The 27,857-nt window shown below is 38.6% G+C and overlaps 1 pseudogene; it reads right to left on the bottom strand.

Moving 5' to 3' along the window:
- LOC122491020 overlaps nucleotides 1-25,161 on the bottom strand; it is a 32,572-nt pseudogene extending 7,411 nt beyond the window's left edge.
- Nucleotides 25,162-27,857: the final 2,696 nt, after the last annotated feature.

Here is a 27,857-nt window from a genome sequence, read left to right as displayed (position 1 = left end):
GTGCCTGGGCAGATACATCTCACACTGATTTTGCAGGGAGCCAAAGTGAGAAAACATTGACTGAGTTGAACCTCTCACATGAAAAGAGAAATATATATTGACAACCTGATTTAAATGTTTATGGAGAAACAAACATCCCAGAATTGCCAGCATGAGATTGGAGGAGAAGAGCAAGGTGGAAGACGTGCTGCCCAACTTCAAGACTTACCATGAAGCTATAGTCAAGACAGAGAAATAGACCAATGGAAGAGGATAGAGAGCCCAGACATAGGCCCACATAACTATAGCCAAGTGGCCCTTGGTAATACAATGGAGCAAAGATAATTTCGTCAATAAGTGGCACTGAAACTGGACATCTACATGCAAAAAAAAAAAAAAAAAAATCTAGGCACAGAGCTTATACCCTCCACAAAAGTTAACTAAAGATGGATCATAACCCTAAATATAAGATATGAAACCATAGAACACCTAGAAATGGGGCGCCTGGGTGGCTCAGTTGGTTGAGCATCTAACTTCAGCTCAGGTCATGATCTCACAGTTTGTGGGTTCGAACCCCATGTCAGGCTCTGTGATGCCTGGAGCCTGCTTTGGATTTTGGATTCTCTCTCTCTCTCTCTCTCTTTCTCTCTCTATCCCTCTCTCCAAAGTAAATAAACATTAAAAAGTTAAAAAGAAAAAAAAAAGTGCCCAAAGTCCAGAATGGTGACAACACCAAATCCTAGGGAGGCTATGGAACAACAGCAACTCCCATACACTGCTGATGGGACTGCAAAATCGTACGTCTGTACATTTTGGAAGATGGTTTGCAGGTTTCTTACAAAACTAACTATACCCTTACTATATGATCCAGTGATCATGTCTCTTGGTATTTATCCAAAATGAAATGAAAAACTTATATCCACACAAACACCGGCACACGGGTGTATATGGCTTTGCTCACAATTGCCAAAACTCCAAAGCAACCAAGGTGTCCTTCAGGAGGTGAAGGGGTAAATAAACTGTGGTACCTCCATACATTAGAATATTATTCAACATGAAAAATAAATGAGCTATCGAGCCACGAAAAGTCAAAGAAGCCATTACTAGTAAAAGAAGCCAATCTGAAAAGGCTACATACTATATTATTCCAATACATGACATTATGGAAAAGGCAAAAGTACGAAGATAATAAAAAGTTCAGTGATTTCCAGGGATGGTCTGTGGGGAAGGATGGATAAGCAGAGCACAGAGGATTTCTTTAGAGCAGCGAAAATACTCTGTATAACATTTAATGATGGGTACATGCCATTATACATTTGTCCAAACCCAAAGAATATATAACATCAAGAGTGAGCCCTCAAATAAACTCTGGACTTTGGTGATTGTGACGTGTCATTGTGGGTTCATCTATAGTAACAAATGTAACCCTCTCTGGTAAATAAGGTTGATAATGGGAAGCCTAGGCATGTGTGGGGTAGAGGGCATATGGGGAATCTCTATACCTTTCTTTCAATTTTGTTCTGAACCTCCAACTGCACTAAAGAATTCAAGTCTTAAAAAGCGAGAGAAACATCAAGCCACCTGGGTGGCTCACTCGGTTAAGCGTCTGACTCTTGGTTTCAGCTCAGATCATGATCTCATGGTTTGTGGGTTCGAGCCCCACATCAGGCTCCATGCTGACAGCATAGAGCCTGCTGGAGATTCTCTCCCTCTCTGCTACTCCCCCCTGCTCACTCTCTCTGTCTCTCAAAAATAAATAAATTTAAACAGAGAGAGAGAGAGAGAGAGAGAGAAACATAGTCTCTCAAAGAAATCCAAGTTTTTACCAAAGAGAAATTTTGTCTCACCAAGGAACTGCATTCACAACCAGCCCCGGGCAAGGACAGAGCAGCACATCTGTTGCTAAATCTGTTGCTTGTCTCAGCTGAAGGAACCACCTCCAGGCTTGCCCTAACTATTCCCTCTCTCATCCAACTTTCGTACCCTTTCTCTTGTACAGTGAGAAGTCTTGGCTGCCCTTGCACAGCCCTCTATGGTGCCTAGAAGCTACAATTCGTGTTTCTAACACACCTTACAGGCTTTTTGAGTCTAGCTTTCACACCATTTGGTGGGAGGACCTCAGCAAGGCTGGTAATCACTGGAATACAGACAGGCTGGTGGTCTTCTCAGTTCCTGAACCATCCTCAAAATTGTTCTGAGGAGTTCTACTGTTACTCCAAAGTCCACCCAGATGCATTATGGGGTGAAGGTAAGATACAGGACAGAGAACAACCAATGCCGGGATACTCTCAGTTCGCTCCCTGAATTTATGGGAGGTTTACCTGGTCTGGAGCTGAGTGGAAGTAGGAAAAACTAGCTCTGGCTAACTGATCACTCCTAAATTACCCTGTCTTAAACCTTGATGGTGGGTTGAATCAAAAAGCTAAGAAGTTTCTGGGGCACCTGGGTGGCTCAGTCAGTTAAGCATCTGACTCTTGGTTTTAGCTCAGGTCATGATCTCCTCGTTTGTGGGTTCGAGGCTTGCATCGGGCTCTGTGTTCGCAGTGAGGAGCCTGCTTGTGATTCTCTCTCTCACTCTCTCCCTGCCTCTCTCCCCACTCAAGCTTTGTCTGGCTCTCTCAAACAAATAAATAAACTTAAAAAAAAATCTAGGAAGTTTCCATCTTTTATCTCTCCTCTTTCTCTGACGCCTCTTTGCTGAGCAAGATAGCTCATATCTCTTAGCCCAAAAGAGCATCTCAAATTATTATCCCATCACATTATTTTTTTTTAAATGGGCCTAGAAACCGGTGAAGTTGTAAGAATAACCTCTGTCACAATAGCCAGTTAAACATTTGCAGGTGCTTTTGCAAGAAGGAAGCTTTCTTCAGCTCAATTGTATTTGGCATAAAGCTTGGGATAAAAGCTTTGTATTTTATACATAAAAGAAAGTCATCATACAATATTGTATTTCCTGCAGTATAAACATTTTCAGAACAGGAAGAAGAGAGATAATTTTCCTTGTTTGTGTGTGTGTGTGTGTGTGTGTGTGTATGACAGTTTCTTTGTATCATGTGCACCTGAGCAAGTATAAATGATACACTTGAGACATACACAGGCCAAACAGACTTAAAAGTCACCTTGCTGTGGAGCTGACATACTAGTTCAGAGGAATATGTATTTTCAGAAGGGAAGAAAAAATATTCAGAATACGCAGTATGAAATTAGTTACTCTAATCCTAGGTGCCACTCTGAACAAGGCCCCAGGCTCTGCTTTTTTTCTGAAAAGCATTTCATTTACACCAGTTCTCACAACCAGCCTATTGAGGCAGGTAGTTTTATCTCCATTTGGAAGATGCAGAAACTGAGGCACAAAGAGGACAGGTGCCTTGCCAAAAACAACATGATTAGTTAACTGAGAACTCAAATGAGGCCTTTCTGGCTCCAGAGAGCTTGGAAAAACCTTGGCATTTTCAAGAGAAACGTCACTGGTCTTGATCACTTTCAAATTCTAATTAGCCTGATTTAAAACTGTTTGATTATTAATATAAATTTGTTCACAAAGATTTAAATCCAAAAATAGATTATAGAAATTATACAGCTGATTTCCTCAGTCAGCATTAGTTTGGGCCAAAGGCTATATCAGGATGTATCATCTGTTTTAAAACCAATTTCTCTGTTTTAGAGAGAAAGCAAGTGAAATGTTTAAATATAAAGATTCCTTGATTCATTTGGATCCTTGAGAACATTTTATTAGAAACCACTTTGAGTCATTTGAATTATATCAATCAAGAAAATTACTTGCAAAAAAAATAATTGATGAATGAGAAAATAGATACATTATTAATTGTAGGTATCTAATATCATAAGCTTAACGTAATAGTTTTGATTTTTATATTTGACATGTAGAACTGAACATGTGTAATTTTTCCCCTATAAAATCACCTCCTAATATTTTAGCAAGTTTGGGTGAGGCAAGCGTCTCTTAATCTTGAATATTTTCTAGTATTGGGTAGCCCTGTGGAACTCTTCATTATGCAAAATGTTGATTTGCTTCCATAAAAGATGGATAAACTGTTTCTAAAACTATATGTCCTAGAACTGGGGAAAAATACACCTTGAAATTTATATTTGAATCATCCAAATTATTTGTATTCTAAGACAAAGATCAAGCCAGTACATTTACCAGATTGTCCTCTCCAGAAGGAATCTTGCTGGGGATTCGATTGGGAAGGAAGCAGCCCACGGGTGCTTGCAGACCCAACTCTCTCAGGAAATACTCACCGTGACATCATTACAAGAGAGCATCAGAGCCTTGACGTTCACACACAAATTCAACTCATGATGCCAAGTTGACCCTCAAAATAATTCACCTCTAGTCCCACATTTCATTAGGGGAGGGGAGGTGTGAATATATATCTTAGGAAGAAACAGAAGTGGTTCTGGTCCTTTTTTTTTTTTCTGAGGAATATTTTCAGTGGAAGAAAAAGAGGAAAAATGAATTTGGATACTTTCTGTAAGAACTCCACTTTATGAGTTTTATACAAATGATACAATTTGATTTAAAAGCTCTTTTGTGATCTTCAGTTTCATTTTCCAAAGGGAATATCAGAATTTCTGAGTCTCCTGAGTCTAAGACAAGTTTGTGTGAAGTTTCCTCATTCAGTATCAAGGGAGTCACCGAGATCAACAAACCACATATCGACATTCTTTTCCATTGGGTAGGAGTGTGTGTGTGTGTGTGTGTGTGTGTTTGTGTGTGTCAGTGCTCACACATGCACACTTGCTAGATTACTTATATTTAAAATCTTATGTAATCACAGGAGAATGGCTTTATTTATGTCATAAATAAAAAAAACACTTCTAATTATTTAAAGTTCAAACTTAAGTAGGCACTTCTGCCTTCTAAGAGATGTGGCAAATTCCTGTCATTGGGGATAATAATCTCCCTATTGCGCTCTCCCCTTGAGTGATCAAACATTTAGAGTAGCCTGCCACAAATACAAGTGTCTTGTGTAAGTGAGATATTTTTGTTTTAGTTGATTTTTCAGTCACGTACCAGGACTGAATTTTGCATGTTGATCAACCCAAGTGCAAAGACACAAGCCCCCTTGGGAGATGAAATGCAAGTGAGAGTCACAAAGGAGCAGGAATTAGGAGCCAGGGGTGACAAGGAACCTAAGTCCTTGCAATGCACAGAAGTCTTCTTGGAAGATTTGATAAAGGAGGCAGCATGGGTAGGTGGGTGTATTCAGGTGTGGTATTGTATTGAGAGTCTGACTCCGGTTTTTGATACTTGCTTACTGATAGTTTTTAAACCTCTCTGCTTCTTTTCCCCACATCTGGGCAAGCTGATAAGAAAGGCTGGTCTTCCTCCTTGGGCTCACTCAGGAAGTTCAAGCCACATGCAGGAAACTCGCTGCAGCCCCAGCCCTAAATAGGATAAAAAACCCCAACCCTGAACTAGTCTCCTTTCCCTGCTCTCTCAATTCACTTTTGGACCTGCTGAGGAGGCAGCCTGCTCCCTCCAAAAGCCTCATTATATAACAAACCTTTTCCTACTCTCTTGGTGCGTGTGGCTTCAGAAGGCTTAACATTTTTTTAATGTTTCTTTATCTTGAGATTGAGGGAGAGAAAGCGCGTTCGCATGCAAGTGGAGAGGGGCAGAGAGAGAGGGAGAGAGAGAATCCTAAGCAGTCTCTGAGCTGTCAGTGCAGAGTCTGATGTGGGGCTTGATCTCATAAACTGTGACATCATGACCTGAGCTGAATCAAGAGTCAGACGCTCTGCTGACTGAGCCACCCAGGCGGCCCAGCAGTCTTAACATTTAAACCAAATGCTGGGTATAGGTTTATTTCCTTCTGTGGAGTGACCAAAACAAATATGCACGTACATTTGATATACATATAATTAGATTTTAGATTGAGATTGAATTTCTTGTAAACTTACTATCAGAAAGAAATGTCAAAACTCACGGAAGGAAAGAATAAAACTGAGCCATGCAAATATTTGTCCAACATCCATGTTCAAAACACACGCTGAGTGAACAGTACATAGTCAAGCCACTAAAAAGTCATTTTAGGAATTAAGTAGCTTCTGAAAAGAGAATCACTATTAAAGCACCACCCAGAACACACATTTTTATTCTAAAATTTCTTCTGTCAGTGAGATTTTAAAACCCTACCCATGGTTACAGAGGATAAAGTGGAAACTTAGATGACTGTGGCAGGCAGAGATGTAGATTAATATAAGTTCTTACACTTGCATGGCTCTGGCCAGAATCAAATCAAGAACAGAAATAGATAAACCAAATGTGAACTATACACAGAAAGGGAACTTGGCATTATTACATAGAAATTGTAAGGATTACCCCTGTCAACTCTGGTGCATAGTAGCTAGGTTTTTATGTGCAAAATATTATGATCAGATGTGCTGAATGACATTTAATCATACCATGGCCAAGAGAAGAGTCATGTATTTTGTGAAGTGGTAAGTGAGGAAATTCAGGGAAGTCAAACGTTTAATATATGGCAGTCAAGAAAGGAATATTCCAACCATATTCCAACCATATTTATGTTATTGGCCTCAATACAATTTCTTTAGAAAAGATGAAATTTTCAAAGCCTATCGAAAATGGCTTTTCTGGATCATTCTACTTCTAGAGAAGTCTCTGAGGTTGAAGTCCCTGGATAGACTATCCAATTTAAATCTTGGGGCCTCTGAGAAATAATTGTTCCTTCTAAAATATAGTACAATCCAGACAACTCTCTTAGGAGTTATTAACATTTCATTGCTATATAAATGTTCAGCAGCAGAAGAAAGAAGAACTGTATTCAGGGACTAGTTCTGACAGATTACAGTGTGAGGTCTTGATAAAGGTTGTGAAGGGTTATGTCCTCCAAATGATTTATCCATCATAGTTGGAACAGAAATACCACACAGCCTGAATAAGAGTTAACAGTGTCATTTTAATTAGGTGAGCACTGGATTGTTAAAGCCCAAACAGACAATAATTATAATATAGGAGGTACTGCAAAGCAGTTTAAAACAATGAAACCTTTGTGTCATTCACAGTCAGACTTAAATATCTAGCTAACCTATTTATTCTCTGCATACTCCAAATATTCTTTCCACCGTCTTTACCGAGTGAAGGAAATTAGATACAGTGGCCCCAGCTCCTAAGTGCGACATACTTTGGAAATTGTACTTCTCTTGAAGGTAATAAAGCCAATAACCCTAGTTATTCCAAGAGAAAGACTGTGATCGTGTGAGAAAGGCCAAATAGCTTACCATCCACCTGCAGAAAGCAATATGATATGAGCAAACAGGACAGAAGAATAGAGCATGTTTCACTGAGAATCTCCTTAAACTAAATCATGAATCAGGAACAATTAGATTGTAAAAGGCTCTACAAAATAAATTGCTTCCAAAGAAGTACTGATATCTTAGAGTGGTGCCTATATCAGTGTTGGATTAAAAAGTAGTGATCATGGGGCGCCTGGGTGGCTCAGTCGGTTGAGCGTCTGACTTCAGCTCAGGTCATGATCTCACGGCTGGTGGGTTCAAGCCCTGCTGACAGCTCAGAGCCTGGAGCCTGCTCCGGATTCTGTGTCTCCCTCTCTCTCTGCCCCTCCCCTGCTCATGCTCTCTCTTTCTGTCTCGAAATAAATAAATATTAAAAAAAAAAAAAAGTAGTGATCCACTATCCACACCTACTTTGAAGATAAAGACTATAGGTAATGAGCAGAAACAAAAATCAAGACCGTGGCTAATTGTTTTAAGAGACAGGAGCCAGAGTACCGAAGAGTACTTTTCAGGGAGGTAATTAGGCTTGTGAGAGTCAGAATTAAATCTTGTTAACGGTATGAGGTTCTTTATTCTTTCCCTCAATCAATTATTTAAACCTATTTCAGGAATTTACATGATGAATAGTCAAGGTACAGAGATTCTGGAGGACATGAAATTGTCCAGCAATGCGCTAAGTTAGTCTACGCTGGAAAGTTTCCAATGTGTAAGTACTTTTTAGAAGTTTTAAAATGGATCAGTTTCTTCCGATTAAAGTCTTGGCAAGAATTAAGTAGTTTAGTAACTCTCAGGAAAGATAGAGTCTGAGAAAATCATTTGGAGTCATTTGACACACTGCACACCCAAATCAAGTCTTGCAAACTAAGCACACACACACAAAAAAACAAAAACAAAAACAAAAACAAAAACCTGTCTACTGAGCACCTATCATGTACCAAGCATCCTGTCAGGTCCGTTACATATATAATCTCATTTAATCCAAGGAAATCTTTGTGAATGATGTTTTTAAAGATAAGACCATTGTGACTGGAGAACTTAACCTCCTGGCGTCACTCAACAGGCTAATGGAAGACTGAGGATTAGTGGAAGGCCAAGGTTTTATTCCATCGTGGTCCACTCAACTCACACAGATAATGAAAATATCTCTACAATTCCAGCTCTTTGGTCATGCTGAGGGGTAAACTATATACCATTACTTGCATATTTTCTGGTTACAAGGCTAAGGCGAGAGCTCAGAAATGCCACAGTATGCATCAGATCATTCTCTGACAGCGTCTGTGTGACAGGATGTGTCAAAAACACATCCTCTATTTGGTGGCTTGTCGTAGTTAAAGTATGTGGGGTATGGGTCTAGTTTTGACTTCAGCAGTAGCCAGCTGTGTGATAGTTGGTAATTTACCCTCTCTAAAAATCTCTCCAGTCACTTCTAAACTGACAGTAAATAATAGTACCCACCTCACTGGACAGAGGGTAAATATTTAATATTTAAATATTAAAAATATTTAAATGAGATAGTAAGTGTAAAGAGTCTAGTCTCTATTATATGCTCAGTTCATGTTCAGCAACTAGACGTATTAAAAACTGGTTTCCAGGGGCGCCTGGGTGGCTCAGTTGGTTAAGTGACCAACTTCAGCTCAGGTCATGATCTCGCAGTTTGTGAGTTCGAGCCCCGAGTCGGGCTCTGTGCTGACAGCTCAGAGCCTGGAGCCTACTTCAGATTCTGTGTTTCCCCCTCTCTCTACCCCTCCCCTGCTCACTCTCTCTGTCTCTCTGTCTCTCAATAATAAACATTAAAAAAAATTAAAAAAAAAAACTGGTTTCCATGAGCCACAAGTAGCATTGGTGAAAATGAGATTACAGAGGCTTTCAAACGTTGTTCCCTTGATTATTAAAAAATGATTACAAACATTTCCTTGTTGCTTAGCATCAGAGACATCTGTAAGAAGCTCGTTCCTAAAAACAAAGGGCATAAAAACAATCTTCAAAAGATAATACAATAAAAACATGAAAACATTTAAGCCTAATTAGTAATCAAAGAAGTGCACAATAACACCAGCATGCCATTATTTGTTGAGTCAATCACCCTCAAAAAGATACCACTTGGGGCGCCTGGATGGCTCAGTCAGTTAAGTGTCTGACTCTTGGTTTCCACTCAGGTCCTGATCTCACGGTTTGTGAGTTTCAGCCCTGCATTGAGCTGTAGGCTGACAGTGCAGAATCTGCTTGAGATTCTCTCTCTCCCTCTCTCTGTCCTTCCCCTGCTCATGCTCCCTCTCTCTCTCTCTCTCTCAAAATGAATAAACTGAAAAAAAAATAAAATAAAAGGAAAGATACCACTAAATGATTTAAAAAGTACAGTAAAGAGAGTAATTTTAGGGACACCTGGATGGCTCAGTCCATTAAGCGTCCAATTTCAGCTCAGGTCATGATTTCATAGTTCGTGAGTTTGAGCCCTACGTTGGGCTCTGTGCTGACAGCTCAGAGCCTGGAGCCTGCTTCAGATTCTGTGTCTCCCTCTCTCTGCCCCTTCCCCACTTGCACTCTGTCTCTCTCTCTCCCTCTCTCTCTCTCTCAAAAATAAATAAACATTAAAAAAATTAAAGTAAAAATAAAGTAAATTTATATATTGCTGATAAAAGAAAACATTTTGGAACAGCAATTAAATAACAATTTTCAGAAATATAAAAAATAATTTTAATTTTAAAACATAAATTCTGGGGCGCCTGGGTGGCGCAGTCGGTTAAGTGTCCGACTTCAGCCAGGTCACGATCTCGCGGTCCGTGAGTTCGAGCCCTGCGTCCGGCTCTGGGCTGATGGCTCGGAGCCTGGAGCCTGTTTCCGATTCTGTGTCTCCCTCTCTCTCTGCCCCTCCCCCGTTCATGCTCTGTCTCTCTCTGCCCCAAAAATAAATAAACGTTGAAAAAAAAAATTAAAAAAAAAAAACATCAATTCTACTTCTGAGAATTCCCACTAAGAAAAATATCAAAAATTAGAAAATCACATTGGATACAATTTTAAAACAGTATTATTTTTTAAAGTTTATTTATTTTGAGAGAGAGGGAGAGCATGCGCACGTGCACATGTGGGGAAGGGACAGAGACAGAGGAAGGGAGGGAATCCCAGCAGGCTCTGTTGGGCTCCATGCTAACAGAGCCCAACCCTGGGCTGGAGCTCACAAACTTAGAGATCACGACCTGAGGCAAAATCAAGAGTTGGACGCTTACCCGACTGAGCCACCCAGGTGCCCCTCTAACAGTATTATTTAATTAAGTAAAAAGTGGGATGGGCTTAATTACCTACCAAAAAAACTGTTTGCAACAGCCATGGTGCCATCTCTTCTTAGCATATTAAGTACCAGTGAAAATTAAGGTGATGAAGACAATACGGCATCACAGTAAGGCTTAGAAAAAGGGAAAGTGTGGTATAAATTGTGTAGACTCGTTAAAGCTAAATGAGAAACAGATGCCCAGAAAAAAAAATGATTTCAAGAAAATTGAAAATGTTCATAGTTGTGTTAAGATGGCAGAATTTGAGATCATTATACTCTTTTTAAGAATTATAATTTCAGGGGCCCTGGGGTGGCTCAGTTGGTTAAGCAGCCAACTTTGGCTCAGGTCATGATCTCACGGCTCGTGGGTTCAAGCCCCATGTCCGGCTCTGTCCTGATCACTCAGAGCTTGGAGCCTGCTTCAGTTTCTGTGTCTTCCTCTCTCTCTGCCCCTCCCTGGCTTGCACTCTGTCTCTCTCTCTCTCTCTCTCTCTGTCAAAAATAAACATTTTAAAAAATTAAAATTATAATTTCAATATTAATTGCATATTAGAAAAAATAATTTTATTAAACCAGTGTGAGTGACGCAGTAGAATGGTGACTGTTCTCATTATTACATAATATTAGCAACTCTTACAATGAATTCAATTATCTGAGTTCAGAACCTGATTTATTACTGTTTTTCATACTAATAAAACAAACAAAAAACACAAATAATAAAATTCATCTCTTCATTTGTTTTTGCTCATTATTTTTAGAATTATTTTTGATCCAATAAGTACTTTCTCAAAATGAGTCAGATATGTGATCTAGGACTAATTATATGCAAGGTATCATTGTATCAGTCTTTTGATAGGTTAAAATTTATCCCAAATGATCAATATCTTTAATTTCATATGTCTATGGACATTGGTCATTTGTTTTCTCAAGGTCTAGACATAATCTCTTGCTTTTGGAAAGGTCCTTTAGAAGGGTCAGTAACAATAGGAATCTTGCTATTTTCTTGCAAAAATAATTTTTAAGTCCATTTGACATACCATTGACAGAAGTAATTTTTCTTCTTAAAGCTGTTATTATTAAATATTTAGAGTCTTTTGTTTTCAACTCAACTCCTCTGTAAGTCACTATAGGATTTTGAATTAAATAGTGAAGGGTGGGGGTGGAAGAAGGGAGAAACAAAGCACATAGTCAGCTATTTACAGCAGATAGCCAGAGAGGACTTCACGTCACATAAACAGAGGAAGTTCTGAGCCTATGATAACAGATAATCTAATCCAGAGCAATTTAACATCTACTGTGGGTTATATGCAGTGCTGAGCACGGTAGACAGAAACAAAGATGGGTTAGAGACAGTTTCTAACAACAGGCATATGTTCTAGTAAGAAGGCAAATACATATAAACAACAGAATCCTACAGAAGTGACAGTATTCCATTTCTTTCAATTATGCTGGGCTGAAATTCTGTAAAACAACTCCTATTATAAGCAGCTTTAGAAAACTTAATGCATAGACTTTTTGTATTGTTTTATGTTTGTTCCTAAATATATAAGTAATGCTTGTGCTTATCACAGAAAATTTGGAAAAAGGGGCAGATGAACAAGATCACCCCTAGATTTCTGGGGCTAATCAGCATGAAGTTAGCCCACTATACTTTATCTTTCTCAGCGATTACAGCCAAATACTTTGGACAAAATGCCAAAACCAAACAACTACCTGAGAACTCAGAAAATTAATAACGGCAAATAAATCGGGGGAGAAAGACCAAACTGGAGAAATGACCCTTACAACGTTGAGTTTCCTGATTATTTCCCCCTCTTTTACCTTTGTGCCCTGATCAAAGGCAGCTTCACTATGAAACTGTGCAGTTGGTGCAGGGAGAAAATTTCAGAGAGAAACCCTAGTCGGAGGAACAGGAAAAGGAGCCCTTGTTTGCTCCAAGAGCAGCTCCAATTGTGCACAACTGCCCAGTGCAAGTAGCTAAAACTCCAAAAGCAAAGCAAAACAAAACCAAAACCAAAACATAAAACCAAACAAGACAACATTCAAGCCAGAGGAATAGGAAAAGGGAAGCCTGGGGGTCAGAGAATATGTGGCAAGTTGCAGAGAGGAGAGAAGGGAAGGTGGGGGAGGCTCCAAGTGTGCCTATGAGTTGACACAAGTCCTGGCTTCGCTGGAGCTGTGCATCTGTAGGAAACACTAAAAGCAACATGGCAAAGGCTCTGAAAGTTCAGCTGACATTGGAACTCTATCCATGGAAGAGAAGCTAGAACTTCAGGTTTGAACTCAACTAGGTAAACGGCTTCTGAAACCACCACTACCACCGATCAATATTCTCTAGTGGATTGTCACAGGACTCCATGTCTCATGTCTCACAATGTAATATTCAAAATATCCATGATACAATCCCCAAATATTCTCTATGCAAAGAGACAGGACACCATGAGAAATCCTCAAGGGAAAATAATCAAAAGATCAACAGACGGAAACTCTGAGATGAACCAGAGGTTGGACTTGAAAGCGATTATAACCAACCTTCCTTCCTTTCTTCTTCCCCTCCACCCTTTCTTCCTTCTTTCCTTTCCTCTGCTTAATTTTGTTCTACATTTCTTATCTTCCTAAGGTGGACACTTAGATTTTTGGTTTTAGACCTTTTTCTTTTGTAATAGAAACATATATTGTTTTCCCTATTTCCGTTGAATTCCACATAGTTGATTTGCTGTTTTTGAGACAGGGAACAAGCCCAAAGTGAAAAACATTATGCAAGGGGGCACTTTCTGTTGGATGTTATCATTACACTGCTTTTTCCCCCCCTTTCTTACATTTATTATTTTTTTTTAAGAGAGAGAGAGAGAGAGAGAGAGAGAGATGGAGCACAAGTGGGGGAGGGGCAGAGAGAGAAAAGGAGACAACAGAATCTGAAGCAGGCTCCAGGTTCTGAGCTGTCAGCACAGAGCCCCCCGCGGGGCTCGAACTCATAAACGTGAGATCATGACCTGAGCCAAAGTGGGACGCTTAACTGACTGAGCCACCAAGGCGCCCCTAAACTGATTTCTCTTACAAAGCGGAACCAGAATGTGGCCCCATAGAAAAACAGGACTTAAAACAGAGCACTCATGCTCCAAAAAGTGTCAAAGAGCTGCCTGAATTACCTGCTAATATTGGTCAGTCAGCATGAGGCCCTTCCAACCCATCAGGATGGAGTATTTTTTTTCCTCCCTTTCCCTCGTTAACATATTAGACCAGAGTGGAAACCTGGGCTGGAGCTTTCTCTACATAAGCAGAGCTCCCTTGTGAGGGTTTGAGTAACTACTCTGTGAGCACTGTGTGCCTTCAGCTAGACCTGTAGTCTAGATCTAACACTTTGCCTGTGCCTTTGACCTTTGGCACTCCTTTCATGGTGTGGGGCCCAAGAACCCCACTCTCCTGTAAGGTTTTCGGTATCATTTGGTTCAAATGAATTTCTAACTTCTTTTGTGATTTCTTCTTTGACCCCTAGCTTGTGTAGAGCTGACTTGTTTAATTTATGTATCTTTGGGGCTTTTCTAGATGTATTGTATTCATTTGTAATTTCATTATCTTGCAGTAGGACAACAATTCCTTTAGCCTATAGAACTTCCTTTAACACTTTTTTTTTCTTTTTTTTTTTTCTTTTTTTTCCCAACATTTATTTATTTTTGGGACAGAGAGAGACAGAGCATGAACGGGGGAGGGGCAGAGAGAGAGGGAGAAACAGAATCGGAAACAGGCTCCAGGCTCCGAGCCATCAGCCCAGAGCCTGACGCGGGGCTCGAACTCCCGGACCGCGAGATCGTGACCTGGCTGAAGTTGGACGCTTAACCGACTGCGCCACCCAGGCGCCCCTTTTTTTTCTTTTATAGAGGAGATCAGCTGGAGATGAATTTCCTCATGGTGAGTTTATCTGAAAATATCCACCCTTTATTTTTTAAGGAAATTTTTCTGGACAAAAAAATTCTTCAGGACTTTGAATATGTTTCTGGACTCCTTTTACTATGGTAAAAAGCCAGCTACTGATTGTATCATTTTTCTTGTATATGTTTTGTGTTCTTTCTCTCCAGGTGCTTTCAAGATTTTGTTTTTCTTTATTTTTTCAGCAGTTTGATTCAGTGTGCTTTTCTTTATATTTATCCTTTATGTATACGTGTAGTATTTGTTTTGATTTGTTGATCTGAAAGTTAAGATTGCCCACCAGTCTGTGAAGTGCTTAGGCATAATTTCTTAAAATATTTTTCTATACCTGTCTCTCTCTCCCCTCTCCTTCTGAAACTTTACTTACTTGTGTGTTAGGCTGCTTGGTATTATCCCAGGGGTTATTTTACTATTATTTTTCTATTTTATTTTTCTATTTATTTTTTTTAGTACTTTCTCTCCCTCCCTCCCTCCCTCTCTCTCTGTTCTTGGGACTGAGCAATTTCTATTCATCTTCTTCTACATCTCACCAGTTATTTCTTCTGCCACTTTCAATCTGATGTTGATCCCTCCCATCTAGTGAATTTTTTTAATGTTTATTTATTTATTTTGAGAAAGAGAGAGAGGGGGGAAGGGGAGAGGGAGAGAGAGAGAGAATCCAAAACAGGCTCTGTTGTCAGTGCAGAGTCCAATGTGGAGCTCGAACCTACAAACTGTGAGATCATGACCGGATCCAAAATCAAGAGTCAACTGACTGACTCAGGCTCCCCAGTCCCATCTAGTAAATTTTTCGTTTCAATGTTTATAGTCTAGAATTTCTATTTTTATATATTTTCCACTTCTCTGTTGAGATATCTTTTCCATTCACTCTTTTAGACCTTTTTTTTCCCTTTAATTCTTTTAAAATATTTTTTCTTAATTTTTGAACACATAATAGCTGCTCTGAAGTAACTGTCTAACAGAGCCATCATCTGGCCAACTGAAAGTAAGGTCCCACTTGCCTTTTGTGTTATGTATTTTTTTCAGATTATCGATGACACTTTCCTCTTTCTTTGTGTATTTAATAATGTTTGGTGAAAAGTGGACATTGTAGATAATAAGTTGTAGCAACTCTGGACTCTGTTGTCTTCTTCTGGGAATTTGTTGTCACAGCAGTCAGTTAATTTTCTTGGATTCAAACTGTAACTTCGTTCTTTCCATTGGAAATGAAGCAGCTGATAATCCTTCTTATTCCTCACAGCAAACAGCTGCTGCTTTTTTTTTTTTTAAGCCTAATTCCCTGAAGGTTTTCACTGGGATGGCATAGTGATAAGCTGCCGACTCAGGCAAAACATATTTCACATTTTTAGACTCACCTATCATGGCTACTCTGCTTCTGAAGACTCCAATATTTTGCCAGCATCAGACTCTTTTCTTTGATGTTTCAAATCAGTAAGCCTGATTGGCAGGTGAGTCGGGGAATGCAGTTGGTTAAGAAAGCAGCAAACTCACAGATCTCACCTGATAAATCTGTCTTTCGCACTTTATTTCTATTTGGCCTCTCCCTGCTTTCTTTGCCAGATACCCAGGGCTCTGCTTTGCACATTTATAGTTTAGTGGGCAGTGAGGGACCTCTGCAGAATTTAATGTGCAAATATTGGGTCTTCGCACTTTTACATTCTTAGCTGTGACTCTAATGCTGAGCACTTTTCTCTGCATTCCTGAGCTGGATAGGCTGAATGTTTTCTCTACAGATGCTCTTTGGAGCATATTCAGGCATTTCTTAGCCTGAATGACAAGTTTTTGAGATGACAATTTCCCTTGTCTTTTGTTTGCACTTACATAGTTCCTTAGTACCTTTAAATAATTGTGGTTTGGGGGGCACCTGGTGGCTCAGTCAGTTAAGCATCTGACTTCAGCTCAGGTCATGATCTCCTGGTCTTGGGTTCGAGCCCCTCATCAGGTTCTTTGCTGACAGCTCAGAGCCTGGAGCCTGCTTCAGTTTCTGTGTCTCACTTTCTGTCTGCTCCAACCCCTGTTACGCGCTCTCTCTCTCTCTCTTTCTCTCTCAAAAAATAGTTAAACATTAAAAGAAAGAGTTGTGGTTTTATTTTAATGTTAATTTAATTTTCAGAAAGGGAGAGCAAATGCACACTAGTGGGGAGGGGCAGAGAGAGAGAGGGAGACAGAGAATCCAAAGCAGGCTCCAGGCTCTGAGCTGTCAGCACAGAGCCTGACATGGGGCTCAAACTCGTGAACTGTGAGATCATGACTGGAGCTGAAGCCGGACACTTAACTCACTGAGTCACTCAGGTGCCCCAAATGTTTGTTTGTTTGTTTGTTTGTTTGTTTAATGAATCTTTGGGAAGATTCATATGACATCATTTGCCACCGTTTCAGAAATCTGTCCATGCCCATCCCAGTCCATTGATCTGCACTTCCTTTGTGGGCAGGTTTCCCTGGCCGCCCTTGCCTTTCTCTGCCATAATGGTATTGAAGCTGGAAGTCCAATCATTAAAAAAAAAAAAAAAAAACTACCGTCAAATAAATCTTGAAAAGACCATGTCTCTAGAAGTCAGTAGGTACAGGTTCTAGTTTCACTTAACTTGGGCAGGTGGCTTGACTCTGCTGTGCACTATCACTTTTTCCTTGGACACTTAAGGAATTGAATGAGATGCACAGTACTTCTGCCAGTAAAGTTCTGTTTCCCCTCTATGGTCAAAAAGTAAATAAGACCTCTACTAATGTATAGGCATAGTGATTGTGTAAACTATTTTCCTTCTGTTTACATTTTCCCAGAAAATAAGCCACTGGTCAAATGAAATGTTCTTGATGGTTAAATGAAACATTTTATCTATTGTCTCTGTGGCTTTCTAAATCCTGTTTCAATTTCAATACCAAAATAGTCCATAGGCATTACTCTCAAGGTGAATTTTGCAACATTTTCTAATTTCCCTACCGGAGTGGTCTTTCGTTTTTTTCTTCCTATTTGCTGTCACTTTTCTCCCTTTCTTAGTGTATCTGCTGTCACTCAAGTCTAACTTCCAATTCCTTTTCAGGATTTTTATATCCGGTTGCCTGGTTGTCTTGGCCCAGAGTGTTTTCACTCTCTGCAATTCAAAAGAGGGATGCTGAGCTGTATTTTCTCTTCTGAATGACAAAGACAACAAAATAAGAAACATGTCAATAAGATGTCAGATGTTAGCAAGAGATTGCAAATAACAAGGTGAACAAAGGATAGGAAGAGTTCTTCCCCCAAAGTATCCTACAAATAGTAGTTTTAGTTACCTTTATTTATCTTTTATTTTTGTTTATCTTGTTAAGTCTGCTATGCTTATTGCATTCGTTATATTTTCATTCAGTTACTTATTTATCAAATATTTTTAAAATTACTACCATATGCCATTGAGCAGGGAACAAAACAGTCTCCCCTGTTCATTGTTGCCACCCAGAGCCGTAGCATGATGAAAAGCTGTACTTGGAGTTGACAGTGGCCATCACATTCAGAGTCTCGGTAAGCTACTGCACAGAGAGCAGAACTAGGTAATTCAAGTGTCAGCATCTTTTAAAGGTGACAGTATGGGAGATGAAGCAGGAAAGGAAAGATCAGAGAATGTCAAATAATTTGTTTTTCTATTTTTCCCACTGAATTAACCAAATTATTTCTAATGAAATTGTTATAAGCCTATTACATTATGAAAGAAATACTTCTCAGTGTGACGGTTCAAACAAGAGTTAAGTCTGAGGTCACCTTTCACCCTTATGTGAAGAAACCAATTGTTTTAATGTGTTATCAGGAAGTCAACACCATAATGCATTTTCTTGTCATTTATGAAGTACACAACCAGAATATATTAATCCAATTAATATAAAATTGATATACCGAGTCTCTTAAAACTTGCTCACCTATTTGTTATAGACATTGAAATTAATACACATGAAGTTTTCACATATACAGTTACATTGTGTGTGAATCTGTGATCAACTCATTAAAGAATTGAGAACATTTATTTAGACAGATTACTCTGTCTCATAAAGTAAATGATGTCTTTCAAATTAGCTTGTTGGAAAAAATCTTACAAGTTGGTTTCCTGTTAGCACTTGTTCTAGAACACTTTGATTTTTGGAGATGCCCTATTTCTGAAGCTAGATTTAAAAACAAAATAAATGCTACATCTCACATACAAAATTTTATAGAAATTACTTAAATCCTCAGATATTATAAGCAGGTATTGTAGTTCGATTTAATATGAAATATGAGAATGTTGGAGTTTATTTATTTATGTTTATTTGTTTATTTTGAAACAGAGAGAGAGTGATCTGGGGAGGGGCAGAGAGAGGGGCAGACAGAGGATCTGAAGCAGGCTCTGTGTTGACAGCAGAGAGCCCGATGTGGGCTTGAACTCACTAACCGTGAGACCATTCCCTGAACCAAAGTCAGACACTTAACTGACAGCCATCAAGTTACCCCAAGAATGTTAGAATTTTGTTAAAGGATGGCTTTTCTATTTGATAGTTATGAGTATCAGGCTGAAGGGTAAGCAGAATCCAAGACTGCCTTTCAAAGTTCCTATCATCCAATCCTTTTTTTTTTTCTTTTTCTAATGGTGGGGATAAAAAGAAGAGATAAGAATTTCAATACAGCAAAGTGGGAAATAAGGAAAAGAGATGTATTTTTTAGTGAGAAAGCGTAGCTGTTCTTTAAAAACATATAACTGATATGTAGTCTACACTTACATAGTGTATATATTTCAGCCAAGTCACCTTTTATATTTTTTATCTTGACTCTTACCAATAACAAGTAGTGTGCTAAAGTATATTGATACCCACTATGTTGACATTAAATAGATCTGATGACTATATTGTTACAGCTTGAGGCTATTTCACTGCCTCTGTAAGTATAAATATCTCAGTAAAATGCTTTCGTGGAATTGTTTATTTCAAAAATATATGCTGTACTTTCAATACTTAACATTCTGACTTCTTCTGAACAATGATACAAATTCTTTCTGTTAAAGGCGACAGAACAGGTGTGTGCATTTGCCCCCTCTGCCCCTCAAGATTTTGCTGAAAGAAAGGAAGAAAGGAAGAAAGATGTGTGAATAAACATAAACTCATAATAGAAAAAAGAATTGTGAGGGTGCCTGGGTAGGTCAGTCAGCTGAACGTCCGACTCTGCATTTCAGCTCAGATCATGATCCCAGCGTCTCGGGATTTAGCCCTACCTGGGGCTCCAGCCTGAGCCTGGAGCGTGCTTGGGATTCTCTCTCTCTCTTCCCCTCCCCCACTTGTGCCCTCACTCTCTCTCCCTAAAAGAGAAAGAGAGAAAAAAAAGAAGTATGGGGGTTAGGGTCGGGAGAAGTCATCATTTATGAGAAATTTCACTTTGTTTCTGCACATCAGAAAGACGATGGGAAATCACAGAGAGCAGAAGCTAACTGGACAATGAAACCCTGAGGTCCAGAGTGAGCTTTATCCCTGTGAAAAACTGAAGACCCACGGTAAAGAAATTGAGGAAAGCCTCAGAGGAAAACTCAACTCCCAGCAGGTGTCGCTGTGCCATTTGGCCAGGACTGAGTCAGGAAGAAGAATGACACAAGTCAGTCTGCTGGACCCCACCCCCACGCTGGGTTGCCTAATGTGACTGGTCAGCATTTCCTCTCCTGGAGGGTCCATGTAACAGAATGGTTTTACTTACACAAACCCACTCTGCTTACTAAATTATTTTAAGGAAATAGCTCTTTGGCAAATTACTTCTATGGTTATTCAATTAAAAACAACTTCCCACTGTAGAGGTCACTTCGAGTAATACATATCTTTCTAGGAAATTAATTACTATGTTTGTTTTCATGGAGTTTGATCAAGTGGTACATTTTGATGATTTTAACTTTTTCCAATATCTGTGATTATTTCCCCATATTTATTTTTCATTTTCTCATTTCTTTTTCTTCTTTCCTTTGGTTTAAGTAAAAGTTATAACTTTTTCAATTAAACAGCTATTTAACTTAGTTATTACTTCAAGTCCTTTTTCATTTTCTTACTTCATTAATTTCTGTCTTTATTAAATTCTCTTATTTTTTAAATTATATTGAATTTGGCAATTTTCCAGTTTCTTGCATTTCTACAAGTTTATTTTCATTTTTTCATCTTGGCCTATGTATGTATTTAAAACTATGAAACTTCCTCTGAGTGCAGCTTTAGACAGTATACCATAGTAATAAGTGACCTTTTCTCAACCAAATATTTGATTAAAAGTTTGATATTCTAAGAAAAAGTTTGATATTCTAAGAACTTGAGAGATGAAAAAAAATTCAATTTTTTTATCCACTTGATATTTCATAGTTAAAGGAGGTAAGTCAAAACCTTTCTACTATGTTTTGTTTTTGTGTTTATTTTCTTTTATAAATTTTGATGCTTAATCCTTCATTGGTCAGTGGAAAATAAAATGAGTAACATATAAAATTCTTTTGTATTATTAAAATAATTATTGCTAATCTTAATAATTATACCCAACATTTATAGTATTATATCATTTCCACGTATAAGGTATTGTTCCAAGCTCAATGTATTCATTAATTCAATCATTTTCATTTTACAGATGAGAAGTGAGAAAACAGAGTCTTAGCTTATATAAATTATGCTGATCAAATTAGAAAATGTAGACACTAATCCAGTTCCCTGAATCCAGAGCTAAAGCTTGTACCTCACAATTATGCATGGGGAAAGAGCATAGAAACAAGAGTCAGTCTGCTTAGTATTTTAGACCAGTCTCTGCTACAGTAATATCTGGTATACGTTGATCATGTTCTATGGTACTCAACTGGGGTTGTACTAAATGTGTTCAAATTCTACTAAGTTAGTGTACATGTTATCCTTGATTTGCTATTCCAGGAGTGAAGATTAATTTATGCACTCCAAATGTTGCTGGTGGTCAGTGGCATTATCTGTAATATGGCTAGCTTGACTCAGGGTACATTCCAGAGTCATAAACTAGAGAAAGGTAAGTGGCCTTGTTATACTGATCTTTTTAAAACTCTACTGTAACCAGTTGCATTAAGTAGTAGTGACCTAAGATCCCATTCAGGTGTAGAACCAATGCTGAATCTCAGAAGTCCTAGGAGTTAGCTGATGTCAGCATTGTCTAAAAATTGTATAAAATATGACAACTTCAATGGGCATGAGCTCTGAGTTTAATTAATACCAACTATTGGGCCAACTTTATTCATATGTTAGGTACAATTTGGAATAAAAAAAACCCCATTTTTGTTTACCTAAGCAAAAAGAAAAGAAAATATAGCCCCTTCCCTTAAAGAAAGCAAAGATGAAATAAGAATGTTGAAATGGTATTAGTAGCTCATAATGTACAGTACTCCCCCTGCTTTACGTGCAGTTTCAGTTACATGTGTCAGTGGTGGTCCAGAAGAGGATGATCCTCCCTCAGATGTATTGTCAGAATGTTAATAGTAGCCTAATGCTGCTATGACAATGCCTGTGTCATTGGCCTCACTCCGTTTTATCACATAGGCACTTTATCATCTCACATCATGACAAGAAGGGTGAGTACAGTACAATATGATATTTTGAGAGAGACCACATTCACATAACTTTAATGATAATACATTATTATAATTATTTTCTTAGTTATTTTTAATCTCTTACTGTGCCTAATTTATAAATTAAACTTTATCACAGGTATACATAGAAAAAAACCATACTATGCAGGGTTCGGTACTATCCATGATTTCAGGCATCAACTGAAGGTCTTAGAATATATCCTCCTTGGATAAGGGAGGACTATTGTATTGAAGAAAAAGACATATAACTAGAGTTAATAAAGGACAGTGATTAGGAGTTCTCAGTGTCTAGTTGGCTAGAAACCAAGAGTTGCCCCTTTGGGATGATGGTGGAAGAATCTGCTCCCAAGACCATCTTCTATGTCGCTCAAGGTTCAAGATTAGGGCATATGGAATCCAATCATTCAAGGTTGGCTAATGGATCTACCTCCTGCTCAGGAGAGAGGATATCTTGTTCTACGGTCTCAGCAGAATAATTTCAAATGATGGAGAGATGACTCTACAAAAGCTGAGATACTGTTATAGCAGAGGAAGAAATGCTGGGCAAAAGATTATGACAGATAACCGGTAACTACTGTGCTCACTGCATTTTTTCTTTGTTGCGCTCTAAAGAGTAAGTCCACTGGACTCAGTATAATGTCATGCATCAGAGCATTATCCTCTTCAGTTTGGCTGTCTGTTTCTGAAAAGTCAAAACAATGGCAAGATTGAAGTTTATTTCCTTCTCACGTAAGAGAGGTAGTTGTCCAGGGCCATTCCACCATTAACTGGCTACCTACCCTCTTTAGAATCACATTTAAGATGACATCTGTAGCATCATCCATCAAAATAACATATCTCTCTGCTGAGTCAACTCTTGAAAAACAGTCAAAAAATATAGCCCCTTCTCCTCAGAAGTTCCCCATCACTTTAAGTTACAACCCATTCTCCAGAATTTTGTCACCTAACCATAAAGGCAGCTCACTAGAAATGTGGCCCATTCCATGTGTGCATTGTAGTGTCAGATATAATTGGGGTTCTAAACTAAGGAAGGAGAGAATGAATGCTGTATAGTATATTTACAAATTACTCTCTTGGTCTCCATAGTGCAGGATCAATTCAGGGCAACTATAACAAACTGAAAGTTTTAAACAACTCAATTTTTAGCAATCAATGGAGTCATTATGTCTAAGATTTTAAAGTTCTCTCTTTCCTTCTTGCCAATCATTTGTACTTTTTTTCTTAATTGGCTGCTATTTTCAATCAAGTACAATTGCCCCAAAGTAAAGTTAGAGTCACATTCCACTGATTAGAGTTGTCTTCTAATGATTAATGAGCCAGTCTGAAATTCACACTGTGCTTATTTAGAACATGATAGCATCATTCAGTAATGAACTTTCAAGAGATTATTTATTTCCCGTTGCCATATTTCTAATCAAGTACTCATATGCATAATGAATGCTTCAAAAAAGTCTGCTGCTTTTTACCTTATTTACAAAAGACTCATCTTAATGGCAAACCATGAGCATGTTGAGATAGATTGTCTAGTGAAATCTGACCATGAATTAAAATATTTTGGGGTTCAAAAAATAGTAAAAAAACAAAAAAAAGGTCTTCAAAATTCTAATAAAATCATTTGAACTCAGATGTGTAAGATAACCTGAGATTCATTTGGCCAATCCGTAATCCGAGCCCATGAATATAATCACCAGCAGGTGATTCTCTAGCACCTTGTGGACCCCCTTTGGACATTGGAGACCACCTTTGTGTCAGTCCCCTCTATATGGCAGTAGTTGTTAGAACATTCTTTTTTTGAGCAAAACTGCAAAATTACTTTCTCCATCATCATCTTTACCTTTTCTATTTTTCTACTGTGCTCGTTGCTTATGTGCTAGGTATTTCAACAAAGTAAGCTACCATCAATACTAACAGCCATATTAGAACAAAGTTGAATTTCAAGATCACAAAAGCTGTGAAAAGATTACCAGTGAACCACAGAAGTGAGGGAAACATCCATGCAGATATCTAACTCTCTGCCCAGAGTTCAAGGCAGAGCAAGCCAAGTGAAAAAGGCCATTGGGGTCGGACATGAGTTTGGTGGGTGTGTTCTAGGAATAGCACGACTAGTGTAGGCAGGGCAAAGGGAATGAGGGGAATTTGGCAGGTGGTTAAGATAGATAGTAAGTGGGCTGTGTGGGAATTACGAAGTGTTTGGAATATTTTACGCAAAGGAGTGACATGGTCTTTCTCAGTTGTAAAAGAATCACTCTGATATGTGGAAAATATATTACAAGGCAAGGGAGAGGTGGAGAGACCACTTAGGAAGCTGCTGCAATAGTCAAGCAGAGATAGAGGCTTATGCTAAAAGAGTGACTGTGTTCGTGCTCAGATTCTACTTGTGTTTGTAGGAAGAGCTTACATGATGTACTAACACATTGGACGCACAACAGGGCGTGAGGTATACTGAGTCACATGATTTTAATTTGAGCACCGGGAAGAATGACTGTACTGCTTGCTGAAGCAAGGTGTCTTGGGAGAGGAGCACACTTATGCAGGGAAAGTCAAATGGTTGATTTTTATTTTAATATGCCATTTAGGCATCCAAGTGAGGAACCTGAGGAGGAATATATAGAATATGGATAAACAGGAGTTGAAATTTAGCCGAATGGCATTAGTCCAGTGTCTTTCAAAGTTGTTTGATTTGTAGAGTGTATCTGTGTGGTTTCCCCCTTAATGCTTCGAGAGGGTTGGTGCTTGATGATGACCTATATTCTTTTCAGGTTTCAATTTCAGTATTAATGATATCATGGTCAGAATGCCAATGGTATACTGGAAGACTTTTTTTTTTTTTTTTGAAATTTGTAGCACTTACTGTTGTGTACCCACCACCTTCAGGAGGGAAGTAGTCATTTCTGCACTGCTTCGGAGCGTTGGGTGGTTGGAACTCACAGTTGCATCATACTTGGGGAACTGCTCTTCCTTTGAAGGAGGCTGCCTTGCACATCCTCTCCCCTGTGGGCAGCTCACATCTGGTGGGCTGGTCAGTGAAGGAAGGGTAATAAGTCCTGGATCCTTTGCCTCAAGCTGAGAAAATTTGCACACGTGCATCACATTACTCCTAGCGGTATTCCTGAGGGCATTCCCTAATAAACCTGACACCCAAATATCCATCTCAGAATCTATTTTTTATGAAGCCCACCTTAAGCCACAAGTGTCTCACCAAAGTGAATATTCATAAATAAAGATTTAATTTTTTTAAAGTAATAGACCTACTATGATCCAATGGAATTTGGTGTTATTTACATAACTTATTGTAACTCTCCAACATCACTAGTTAAAGAAGAGCATTCAATTAATTAATTCAATTAATTAGAATTTTTTCAGCTACTGTTCATCTAGGTAGAATCAGAGTCTAATGGCAAATACATATTTCATTTGCCTTGCATTCCATTTTAAAGTTAAATTTTAGATTACACCATAGAGCATGTTTTAGGACATTCTAATAGCAATTATATTTAACAAAAACAGGAAAAAAATGGAACTGAATAAGACTTAAATTGCAAAAATACCTCAGAACAACATGGTATGTTCATTATTTTTGTAATTCAAAAACTTCACAAAAGACCGCGATCTAACTCTCAAAGCTTTTGTGCAGATTATCATCTGTCAATCAAATGCTTGAACACGTTGCTTTTCATCATTTCAAAAAGTTGACATTTCTGTGATTAAGATCATCCCCTCACTTAAAAATCTCTCCCCCTAAATTCCTGTGTTTTTCAGTATTATTTATTTTAAACACTAATAAATGGTCTCTTTTATTTATTTGCTTTAAACCAGTAAACTGTAAGAATCAGAAAGAATGTTTCTTTTTAAATCTTGAAGCAGAAAAGCCAGTTTAATACTTCTATTTGTTGAGTAAAATTTTTTAGCTTTTAGTGTATATTTATTGATTTAAAAAAGTTTTGAAATACAGGAGGAAAGCATGATGAAAGATGAGAGATATACTAGAAAACTCATTACTTAATTGCTTTTCAAGAATCATATCTATGAATTCAGAAGCATCTGTTTAACAGCCACCTTGGAATCGCCGACCCGTATCTCTTCTGTTCCTTTAGAATTTCAACCTTAAAGTTCTTTTTGCTGATAGAGTAAAATTATATCTTAAGAGAAAATAAAGGCACTGTTATTTAGATGATTTTAAGGTGAGTTAAAAACTAAGGCAAAATATTGTAATTTTAAATTATATTTCATAAAGAAAGTGAACAATTGAGGTGATTCTTAATATTTTGGAGATAAATTTCAAGTTTAATCTGTCTGGCTGAAAGTCTCCTGTGGAATTATTTTCCCTTGTAACAAATCTAAGGATATTATAATAGATTAAAAGCACTTTAATGCACCTATGATGTCATATCTCTCCTAACTGTTCTTACAAATGATTCCTTATTGCATCAGCTCAATTGTTTTTTTTTTTTCATTTTCTTGATTCTAATTTTAAAATAGGAAAATTTTATTGGTTCCTTTAACTCTTCTATATGGTGGTCTAGAATGGCTCTAAATGCCTCCCTCAAAAGCCATTCAGCAAGTAGGAGCTGAATTAAATTTTTGCTTGTGTGGTTCCAAAAAGGAGAACGGAGAGCCATATGTGAACATGACAGATGGGCTTATCTCAGCATAGTGGTGGGAAGAACTTTCAAACCATTACAACTGTGCAAAATTCAAATGAGCAGTGAATTACCATCCTCTGCTATGCTTAGATATCATTCATTGGTCAGAAGCTTTGCAGAGACAGCTACGGCATTGGACAATAAAGGTGATGTCTCATTCTCATTCTGGAATGGAATTGATGGCTTGTTTGTATATACCCCTCCCCTCGAGTCAGGACTGTTTTAAATTTATATTGGAAGATATTCCTGTTGAATCAAAGCCACTTTGTCCAATTTTATCCCTCTCAGTGCTAGAAAAATTGCTCCCAGCTAGAGTCTACTGGCAAGTTTTAATTGTTTTTGAACTTGATATCACTGAGGCTGTTATGAGAGGATTAATCTTTGAGTCACTCTGAGGTGAGGCCCTGCCAGGCTGTCTCTGCGATGACCTTCCTTGGTTGCCCCAAGGGGAATGGCCATTGCAATGCTAGTCAAAATAGTTCCAGTTTGGCCATCTATGAAAGAATAATGGCCCCAAAGATGCCAAAGCCCTAATATATGGAATCTACGAGTATGTCCCCTTACTCAGCAAAAAGAGACTTTTCAGGTGTGATGTTAACTGCCTTAAGATGGGGAGGTTATCCAGGTGGGTCCAATCTAATCACGTGTCATTAAAAGCCGAGCACATTTCTCCACTACAGTCAGAGAATGTCGGGACGGAAGACAGGCTGGAGAGATGCAGCGTGATAGTCTTTGAAGAAAGTGGAAGGGGGCCATGAGCCAAGAAATGTGGGGACCTCTAGAAGCTGGGAAAGGTAAGAAAATGGGTTTCCATCTAGAGCTCCTAGGAAAGAAAGCAGCCCTGCCGATATTTTGACTTGAGCTCACTGAAACCCGTGTCAGGCTTCTGACTTACAGAGCTGGTTATAAATTTGTGTCGTTTTAAACCCCTGCGTTTGCGGTCATGTGTTATGGGGGCAACAGGAAAGCTGTACAGCATCCGTGGAGCTGTTGACTTTGCCTCTGCCAGAAACAGGCCCGCGAGAAGGGCCCTTGTGTCACTATGCACAAATGTCAGTGTCTAGAGTTGCATTGTCCTGCAGAAAATGTGCAGTTGGATTGCTTTCCTCTCCTTCTGTTGTGCAGTTTTGAGGCTCTGCACACAACCAAAAGCATATGTAACGAGAATGACTTTCTGGATTTCTGGGAATGGTGACTTTGGTT

Source organism: Prionailurus bengalensis, chromosome C2, assembly GCF_016509475.1.
Source record: "Prionailurus bengalensis isolate Pbe53 chromosome C2, Fcat_Pben_1.1_paternal_pri, whole genome shotgun sequence".
Classification (NCBI taxonomy): domain Eukaryota; kingdom Metazoa; phylum Chordata; class Mammalia; order Carnivora; family Felidae; genus Prionailurus; species Prionailurus bengalensis.
Note: the sequence above shows the minus strand (reverse complement) of the source record. Positions and strands in the feature narration are given on the sequence as shown.